The sequence below is a fragment of the Silene latifolia genome, chromosome X (genome assembly GCF_048544455.1).
Source record: "Silene latifolia isolate original U9 population chromosome X, ASM4854445v1, whole genome shotgun sequence".
In the NCBI taxonomy this organism is placed as follows: domain Eukaryota; kingdom Viridiplantae; phylum Streptophyta; class Magnoliopsida; order Caryophyllales; family Caryophyllaceae; genus Silene; species Silene latifolia.
The window spans coordinates 261,675,774-261,686,030 of record NC_133537.1 but is presented as its reverse complement, the minus strand read 5'-3'; positions in this window follow the sequence as shown (position 1 = coordinate 261,686,030).

Below are 10,257 nucleotides of genomic sequence, written 5' to 3'. Positions count from 1 at the left end.
CCTAATTTCCGTCAGGTCTGACCAGCTGGGGAAGTGGCGCAGCGTCGGCTGCGCCTCTTCCCTAGGCTGATTTCCGTGATGTTCAGCTTTGGATCTTTCCTAATTTATTTTGGCTATAATTTCCTATTCCTATAGGTTATTATTTTGGTAATTCCGTAAAATTACCAAATTTTACGTTTCCTAATTTTACGGACACGCTTTTCGAGACAACATCGACATTCTCGCCAAACGAGCACACTTACCCGTTTCATTTTATTTTCTTTTTTAGGGGAATCATTTCACTCCTCATTTCACATTTCATTTCAAACTTATACATTACTTTTTACGTTGTTTTTTAGGGAGTAGCCCTCCCTACCGTGCGGTCTTTTTTACCCATTTTTTTGAGCACTTTTTGTCATTTTCGCTCATTTCTGGGCAATTTTTCGCATTTTCAGTTCATTTTGCTCATTTACGGGCATTTTTTACTTTTTTTTCCTCATTTTGTGCTAATTTAAGTCACGTGTATATTATGTGTTCTGCGTATAAATTCTGTGTAAATTTCGGCAGCATGACGGCACAAACCGTCATCTACCAAACCTGTTTTCTAAGCTAACCTGCAGGAACAACATACAACCCAGCAGCAAAGGCACTCAGGCCGTCATATATACAACCAAAAATGCAATATGTACATCAAACTGGGGGCTCTCGCCCAAAAGAGGTCTGAAAATACAAAACAAAGTCCAAAATATACAAGTATATACAAGACAACAACAAAAAGGAAAAGCAGCTACTCCTGGTCGCCACTCAGCTCGGCTACGGTCGCCTCGAGGGCAGCGATCTCAGCGTCCCTGACCTCCAACTCCCTCAATAGGCGAGCTGTCTCCTCCTGGGACTGTGCCAGCTCGCGCTCCAGGTCTCGTTCCCTCTGCAGGTGATAAAGAAATGCCTCATTTCAATCATTTCATTCAACCATTTCAAACAAACGCGAGAAATTGCAACAAAATTCAAAGTAAAGAGAATGAGGGGTTCATACCTGTCGTCCTCGGCCACTTGCAAGCGCCTCGATGGCCGTGCCCCGCAGCCGGTTGGCCACCCTCCACGCTCCCACCAACGCTCTGAAGGCTCCCTACTCGATGATGGCCTTCTCCTCCTCCGTCAGTCTCTCGTAGGCCTCCATCATCGTCGTATAGCTGGAAAAGGACCTCATGTTCCTGGCCTCCTGTATCCATTCGACGCAAAGCTATATTTAGCACAAAGCAAAATAGGAATGAAACGCTAATAAGTGAATAAGGAAAGGTGATAAGGAAGTGGCAAGTTCGAAATTTACCAAACTCCTCGCCGTCCTATAACACAGGTGGCTCTCTGCTGCCCAAATGAGATGTCGACCATCCTATATCTCAGCCCACTCAGGTGCCCCCACTAGCTGGCAACCACCTCGTCCGATGTTGGCCCGCCTCGGGACCTCCTCGGAAACCTCCTCGAAAACCTCCTCGACCACCTCTTCAAGAACGAGAGAAGGGTCGAAGTCGAAGTCCACGTCCATGGGCGCCCTCCCCGACGTAGAAGCAACGTCACCTGCAAAATTAAAGTAAATTAGGCCACGTTAGATGACGACAATCCTCGGTGAGGTTTGTTTCAAGCTCTTTGAGCCCCGAAAACGGCCTTTTCTCGCCATCTTTTGCCATTTCTTTCAAAACCCGACCACTCATGTGATAAATTGGGTCATGTCAAGTCTAAGTCCAAGCCTAGTCACGGGTTTGAGTCGAAATTTCGGCAGCATTTTGCTATAATGGTGATTATGCCCTAAGAAAAGTGTCCTGAAAAAGCCGTCACAAATCAAAAATACGAAATGGTAGGAAGTTTATCCATTGCACAAGAATTCTAAAAATCAAATTTCATCAAAAATGGGCAATCCTAAGGCCATTTTCGAAGCAATTTTCGAAACAGCTGAGAAACCGTCTCAATTTCACTCAAATGCTCAATACTTGATGAAAATTCAAAACGAGTACATGGTTATGTTCCTAACATTACCAATTATCCATTTCTAATGTCAATTTTACAAGGCAAATTCATTTGGGGAAAAGCCCCAAATTTTTCAAAATTTTGGGTTAAAAACCCTAATTTTCCAATCAAAATCAAGCAAATACAGATATTAAAGCAAGAATGAGACACATACCTCGATTAGTCATGATTAATGGAGTGATTTGATCAAATTTTGATGGATTTTGGTTGGAATTTGAGAGAGTTTAAAAAGAATTTGTGTTTTGTTATTATGAATAAAACACGACTTTCTGTCGAGTTTTACTCAGACAGGGACGAGCTTGGGAAAGGACGCAGCACCTGCTGTGCCTCTTCTCCAGCTTCCCTCCAGCTCAATTTTCAAAAGTTCATTATAAGTTCGTTATTTGTGGGCCCATCTTTGGTGCGCCTCTTCTCCAACACCATATATCATATATTTGGTCTATTGGGCATTTATTTTTGTCCGGACCAGTATTTTATCTTCAAGTAGACTGTGAGCAGTCACAGTATTTTATCTCCTAGCAAGGATCTTTCATCAGGACTTCGCTTGCAACAACGAGCGGATTTCCGATGGTGTTTCGACACGCCTCCATCAATACCCTGTTATTTTTTTAGCGAGAGTTCATGACTGCCGATTGTACTTCTCGATAGATAAAGTTCATTTGAGACCGACGAAAGCAGATCTCCCCAGCAGTTTCTACTGACGTCCTGCTGCCTTCAATATTTATTTTGTTTCCTCTTGGAGTTCGGCAAAGGTATCGTTCTCCGGATGTTCTCATACAAACCTTCTTTTAGGTTCCCAACCTACCCATGTTCCCAAACTACCCTAGTCTCCACCTATAGGATCATACTCCCTTAGGATCGCCTTTCTCCGGGTTCATACGCCCAAACTACGGTTACCCTTAGGCCGCCTTCTCGCCGATGTTTTCCTTTTAGGGTCCCACACCTTAGCATAATCCTTATATATCTTTTAGGTCCTAGCCTTAGCTCATACGCTTAACCTTAGCTCCTACGCACCTTCGGAAGCATCTCGAGAAAGAAGTCTTAGGTATGGTTTTTTTTCTTATGGCTGGAAAGCCTCCGTACGTAGTTTAATGGACTTTAAACGACCCTCCTTGATAGTCGACAGACTCTAAAATGTTCCCGACGACAGGTCCTTGGCTCAGACCCCTTGAGCCGCCTCGCATCGCCATAGTCGTCAGGTTGTATCTTCGATTGACCTGGTGGATATATTTTGACTTTTGCCTTGTCCAAGCCTCAGTCAAAGTGGGGGCTCTGTAGATACCTCATTTATGCACCTCCCGCAAGCCACCCGGTGACCATTCGGCCGTATGTTTGGTACGCGGAATGATTTATGACAGTTCGTAAGTTTATCATCAAGTGATAGCTCAAATACTTGTGTCTACCCCTTGGTTGTCATCTACGCGCCGATACGGTTGTTTTGACAGTAATGAGAGTTCATTTAGAGTCCGGGTCAAAAACCGCTTCATTTCTAATAAACCGTTTAAAATGCCGAGTCGGAATGTCCTAGAATATTCCGGATATTTTTATTCCATAATTTAATTTTATATCTTTTGGCAAAATATATCCCGAAAATCTTATTTTAAGGAATAAGGAAGTTGAAATCTACCGCAACTCCATAAAAGAAACGCGGAAATCTTTCTTCCGCGGGAGGAAACCTCTGGGGAAAGGATGCAGCACCTGCTGCGCCTCTTCGAAGGATCGCAGTAGCTGCTGCGCCTCTCCCCAGCTCTTTTCTGCGTATTTTCAGATTTTTTCCGAGATTTGTTTTCAAAGTTTGAGTCATTCCATAATTCCTCCGTGTGATTAGTATAAATAGGGACCTTAGTTCCATATATTTCTCACGCGAGTGTCCGCCCTTCTCTTCTCCCTTTGCATTCTAAGACCGTGCTCTAAGCTTATTGGCGTCTACGTGCTTGATCAATCGACCATGTAAACTCGGATCCTTCTGAGTACCATTCACGTTGCATGACCGACCAATTTGACCAACTACACCACAATTAATCAATCAATTTAATCTAAATCCTCTTACGAGGGCACTTTCTTCATACATTCGAGTCGAGCAATCAGTAAACGTTAACTTAGTTAATCTCATTTCGTCAAACATGTAAATCTGAGGGTGTAAATCCCATCTTTTATTATTGTATTTTATTTTCGTACCAATTAATTTAAGATTTACGTCAAATGTATACTTAAAACCGATTTCTAAAACCCTTTTGTTAAAATATTTTTACGGATTAACAGTTGGCAGACGTCGAGAAGAAACGTAGCAACTGCTGCGACTCGTCGAAGAGTCGCAGCATCTGATGTGCCTCTTCTAGAGGCTGCCACAATTCCTGCTTTTCTTCTTCTTCCTCGCCTCTTTTTTAATCCGTCCTCTTTTGTTTTCTTTTTCTTATTTTCTTCTCTTCCATTCGTATATAATAATTTTAACACGTATTCTTAATAAGTATCGCCTTTAATTCCGACTTAAATCGCTTATAATCAATATTTGCGGATTTTCGTCATCAAATCAAACCCGGATTTTTAGAGACTCAATTCATTCATATCAAGTTTCTAAAGTTCGCCTTTGTACATATTTTTACCGTTTATTTCCAGTTTGTCTAATTTGTTTCCGCCTCTATAAATAACCCTAATTAATTTGTAACTAGTTTAAAATTCATTTTTAATTCGTTTTAATTCGTTCTAATTCGTTTTTATCGCTTCTATGACGATTTCATATGTTAATAATATGCTAAATCACTTTCATCCGAGTCAAATATCAATAATCAATCATTAAATACACCAAAAAACGTAAATATCCCGCAGTTCTGACTTCAGAGCCAGAACTCACCTCAGGAACAGACGCAGTGACCACTGCGCCTCTTCCAAGGGGCGTAGCATTGCTGCGCTTGTTCTGGCTTGAGTTCTGTCTCTGAACTCCCGTTCTTGCTTTGACCTAATTCATTAGTTTACGTATTAATTGACTATTAACCGTAGTATCACTCCTAATCTGTCCGTATTTTCTAACCTAATTTATTTTCTCTTGTTTTTCTCAAATTGTCCGTCTTAAATGTATTTTTGACGTAAATAAATTAATTCTTTGTAATTATTGTAATTTTAATTATTGCATTTATTTTTTTATTGTATTTTATTATGTATGATTTGTTTATTTGTTTTCACATATAATTAATTCTAAACCCTACTTCGACATGATTAAATGCTAATTATTTGTTCACCGACTTAGTATTAATTCACATGTTAGGATCAAAACGTTGGATGTTGCATTGCATGCATATAATCGACGGCATATCGAGTACAAACGACTTTCCTAATCATTAGTAGAGGCCGCTATCGAGGCGGGCGGGATTAGGTGTTCATTAAAAGGACTTCCTAATACGTACCCTCACTCCTTACTCTAGATCTATATGAACATCCGTGTTCATTGGCATCTACGAGAGTCATTTAGACATAGAATGTTAAGGGTAACTAGTTCTTAGTGTCTATGTCAATACTTTGTGTCTTGACATGACGCGAAGTATTTGAACGGTTTCCAATTTTCCACAATAAATTGGTGGCGACTCCACAAATGCAAACACTTTTTTCCCAAGCGCCCCCATGGGCCCCCCGTGTCCACAAAACCGACATGGTATATGGAACCAAGGATGACTTTATATTTGTGACTAATATGTTTGTTTTAAAATGTAAAGAAATGAAATAAAAGGTTTAAAATACCCTTTAAAATGTAATTAACCAAATATTATCACCGAAACACGGATTAAACCATCATGGTATGAGGAACCAAGGGTGAAAATGTTTTGTGGTTAAAAGTTTATCATGGAAATGATTTGAAATATTTGAATTGTGTGGACAAGGGAAATTTACATCCACGCGAGAATATGTGATTTAGAGTCGCCACTAAATTTTTAAATGGAATTTAGAAACCAATTAGAAATTTAGGTTCGTTTGAGTTTACGTGTTAAGTAGTTTGATTAAATTCTTTAATTAACACCCAACCCCGCCCGTTGCAATAACGGTCTCTACTAATAGAAAACAATGGCTATATTGGCTACGAGTTCATATGTGCAATCGTTGTTTTAAAACCCTAGCATGTGACATCAATTCAATGTCGATTTAATGCAATTAAACTTCGTCGAGTTATTTAGCATGTGAAGTTCATTAACTGTTCTAGTAAACAAACAAAAAGGAGATAGAGAAGAAGGTTTACTTATCTTTAGCATAAGATAGATTAGCGAACATTAGTTGCATAACAATTACAATAACAATTGCAAATCAAACAACAAACGAATGCAAAAGAGCAAACCAAGGAGAGCACGCATAACGAGGTTGGTCGAGACCTATTCGGTCAATTTGGGATCGTACAAGACCTATTCTAAGTCAAGTCGGGTTTCATTCATGTGACATGTGATAAACAATCAAATTAGATTAAGTTATTTCATAATTAATCTGGTTAAAACAAACATGCAATCTTTACTTTAATTATTTCATAACTAAATTAGACATGTGAGTAATCATGTGAAAATAAGACTAATTCTTAGTTTTAGAAGAAAACGTTACCTATGAAGGATTCAAACATATGAGAAAAACAAATCAACACAAACAGTTCTATTCATGCGATTTCATGCAATTCTAATTAATCATATCCAATTAATTAAAGCAAAACATGTGAATTAATAAAAAATATTTCATCTTTTATATGTTAACATGCCAAAAATATCAGATCTAAACAAATTCTAAGATAGATCTAACAAAAGAACATAATTAAACAAGTTCTATGCTTAATTGAAATAAACATGCGATATGTGCAACAAGATTGTCAGAAATCATTCTAATTCCTAACAGAAAACAAATCCACGTGTAATATAAGCCATCCATCGGCATTAACAATAACATATGATATCCCATCCGCCTTCATACATGAATTATATCACAATAGTATCAAACTCAACATGCAAACGAGTTAGTTAATGATATAAACAATATATGATAATAATTGAAGAAAACAAAATAAAGGAGGAAAAAGAGAAAGGGATTATTGCACCCTCAACCTACATGTATCGTTGACAAAGTTTTCGTTTCGCAATCGATTGTAGATATTGTCTTGAGGGGCCGCCTTCGACGAGTTTGTTTGCAAAACCGAAATCTTCTTAGAAAATAAAGGTTGATTTTGTTTTTAGCTTTGTGAATTCGTTACTAATCCGATTTTAGATCCGGAAGATGTTTTAGAAACCTAAGAGAGTCTAGTTTTCAGATCTGGGATTTAGGTTAGGTGGTTTTAGGCTGAGGCACGAAATTTGAGGGTTTGTGTCTCGGTGTCTAGTGATTTGATGAGGGTTTAAACTTTGAATTGTATTCGCTTTTCATCCCCGAATGAAGGATGAATGAAGGGTATTTATAGTGAAAGGCTTTCTTGGCGAAGGGTTTAGGTGAGTTGGACTATTCACACACACAAAAAAAAAAAAAAAAAAAAAAGAGTATTTGCCGATTTTTAAACTCCTTCCAGATTCAGATACATTCTCTTAACAAAAGAAAAGATATCGATTGAATTATGGAAAGTAATGAAGTCTTACTCTCACACGTTTGGAATAAGCAAAGTGAACGAGATTTACAAGCTTATTTTAACGAGTTGTAACTTCCTAAAAGATAAATTTATCGGGTATGGAAAAGATACCGACAAATATTTTAACTTAAAGAAAGATTGGATTGAAATTAGGAAAGCGAAATAAACTCTTTTTTGGCAGTTTGTGCTGTCCGAAATTTTGGAGGCTTTTTATGGTTATTTTCTGAGTTGGAAGCCCCTAAAATAATATTAATTAGTCTTATTAATATTATAGATTGGTTTCCTACTAGAATTGGAATATTTGGATTGAATTTATGGAAGGAAGAATAACAACTTCTTAGAAGTTGTAATTCACGGTTTTGGCAACGAATTAGGAGTAGTATTTGACTGATATTTTTAACTGGATAAGGCTTAGTGGGTAGGCTTGAGTGTCTATTTTGGATAGGTGTTGGTTCGAGCTCGAGCTTCGAGGCCCAAGGTAGGTCGATCCGACCGTAAGTGAGCAAAGGCCGAGGCTCGGGCTTGATTTGGATAGTTGTGTCGATGGAAGGTATAAGGTGGGCTAAAAATGGTAGGTTGGGTTGCGAGCAAGGATATTTAAACACTAGACTCTCTGTAGATGAAAATGGGTTAGAAATCTTTCTGAAAATCGGATCAAAATGAGCTCAAAATCGAGCTCCAAATCGAGCTGCTTTGAGCTAAAGATCGTAACGAAACTCGAGCTTTTCTAATCGAGATTTAAAATGCAATTTAAAATGATTTTTCAAATCAAAATAAACTAAATGACGAAAAATAATATTTATTTTATTTTCAATAAAAATAAATAAATATGAGTAAATAATTCAAATTATGGTAAAATAAAATGAATTCATTTGAAATGTGAAAACTAATTTAAATTTCATTTAAATTAATTAAATTCCTCGTCAATAACGCCCATTCTACATCGAAAATGAGCACGGAATAATGACTAAGTCGAACAGTTGTGTACATGTCGTCCTATCATCATCGGGTGTTGGTCGGGATTTCTATAGATGCCAATATCGACAGATACGGGTATCTACAAAGCCCCCACTTTGACTGAGGCTTGGACAAGGCACTAGTCAAAGTATACCCCAAGTCCAACGACCTGAGGATTCCGCGGGTCGTTTAAGGTCCATTAGACCACGTATATAAGCTCGTCAACCATAAGAAGAGATCATACCTGAAACTCCTTGGGGATTTGTTTCTCCCGCTTCTGATTGGTTGTCTTCGACCTTGATATTTGAATAAATGGTGGGTTGAGCCTTATTCTCAGGCGCCTACGTATCCGTTTGTGACGGAATCAAACCCGCGATCGTAGTTCGGCATTGAAGGGCACACATTTCTTGCTAGTATGCCTGGGTGAACAGATTTATTTCCAAAAAGATAACCGTTGCTTCTGTTGTTGACGGAGATTTCCGATTTTCTTGAAGTAGGTCTCTAAAGCCCACGGCTTTAGAGCCCCCAGTTGAAATGTTTCCTGCTATATTAGGAAAGGCATACGCAGCAATAGCAATCATATAAAGCATGTAATTGGATCTTAGATTCTTGAAATTGAAAGGTTTGAAATATTTGAAATGTTTGAAATGAAACTCTGCTGGGGAGTTGTAAAATGAAACTCTGCTGGGGAGTTGTAATAAAATTGATTTGTACGGGCGGTCGACCCGAGATTTGAAAGTTGGTAACCCGCTGGGGATAAAAATATTTTTGGATCATCGATATTTGAAAAATGATTTTAGGCCTTAGGCCTGTAATTTTGAAAATGTTGGGTCATTGACCCGATCTATCGTCGAACATGAGATTTTGACTCCAACACGACTCAAGAAATTGAAATGGGCTTAGCCCGTGCTTATGACTCATAAAATGTGCAAGCTTATACTTAAATATTGACTCGTTGGGGGTTGAAAAATGTAGATTGGACGATTCGACACCCGAACATAAATTGAAAACTCGCGAAAACACGCGACTCGAGGAGGAAGAGGGGCGGCGGCCCGCCCGACCCGGCATGGCCCGTGTCCGAGGCCCATACGGCCTCCATTGATGGTAACTCTTGCAGTTTCCATAAACGGATCCTCTTGTTTCCTATATAAAGGGGATCAAGGCTTTCATAATTGCATATCTTTTGCAACTTTTCTTCTCAATCTTTTTCACAAAAAATTCTTCAAATATGAGTTCACTAATTGGAATTATGAAGGGTTGGGCTAATGATTTTAGAAAACATGATACCCAAATACTTGTGGAGACGGGGATTCAACAAATCCTTGTCTTTAGACAAATTTTTCCTCAAATTGCCTTCTTAGATGAATGTTTGAAAAGATGGGATCCTACCCATCATGTCTTTACCTTTCCCGAAGGGGAAATTTGCCCTCTTCCTGAGGAATTTACCATTCTAGGAGGGTTGAACCCTTCTCAAGAGCCTGCTATCCCGGATTTCTTACCAAGATGGGAAACAAAATTCCGTGACTACCTCAACTTATCTCGTTCTGAGGTTGACAATATCATTGATAGAGGGCGAGTTAACCTACTTGCCTTAGCTTCCAGGTTTAAGGAGACTAATGATCCCGAAATCGCTACTGTTTACCGACGACGGGCATTTGGGCTTATCTTGCTTCGCTTTTATTGTTTTGAAGGTAGCATAAATGACTTATCGAGCCAGGGCC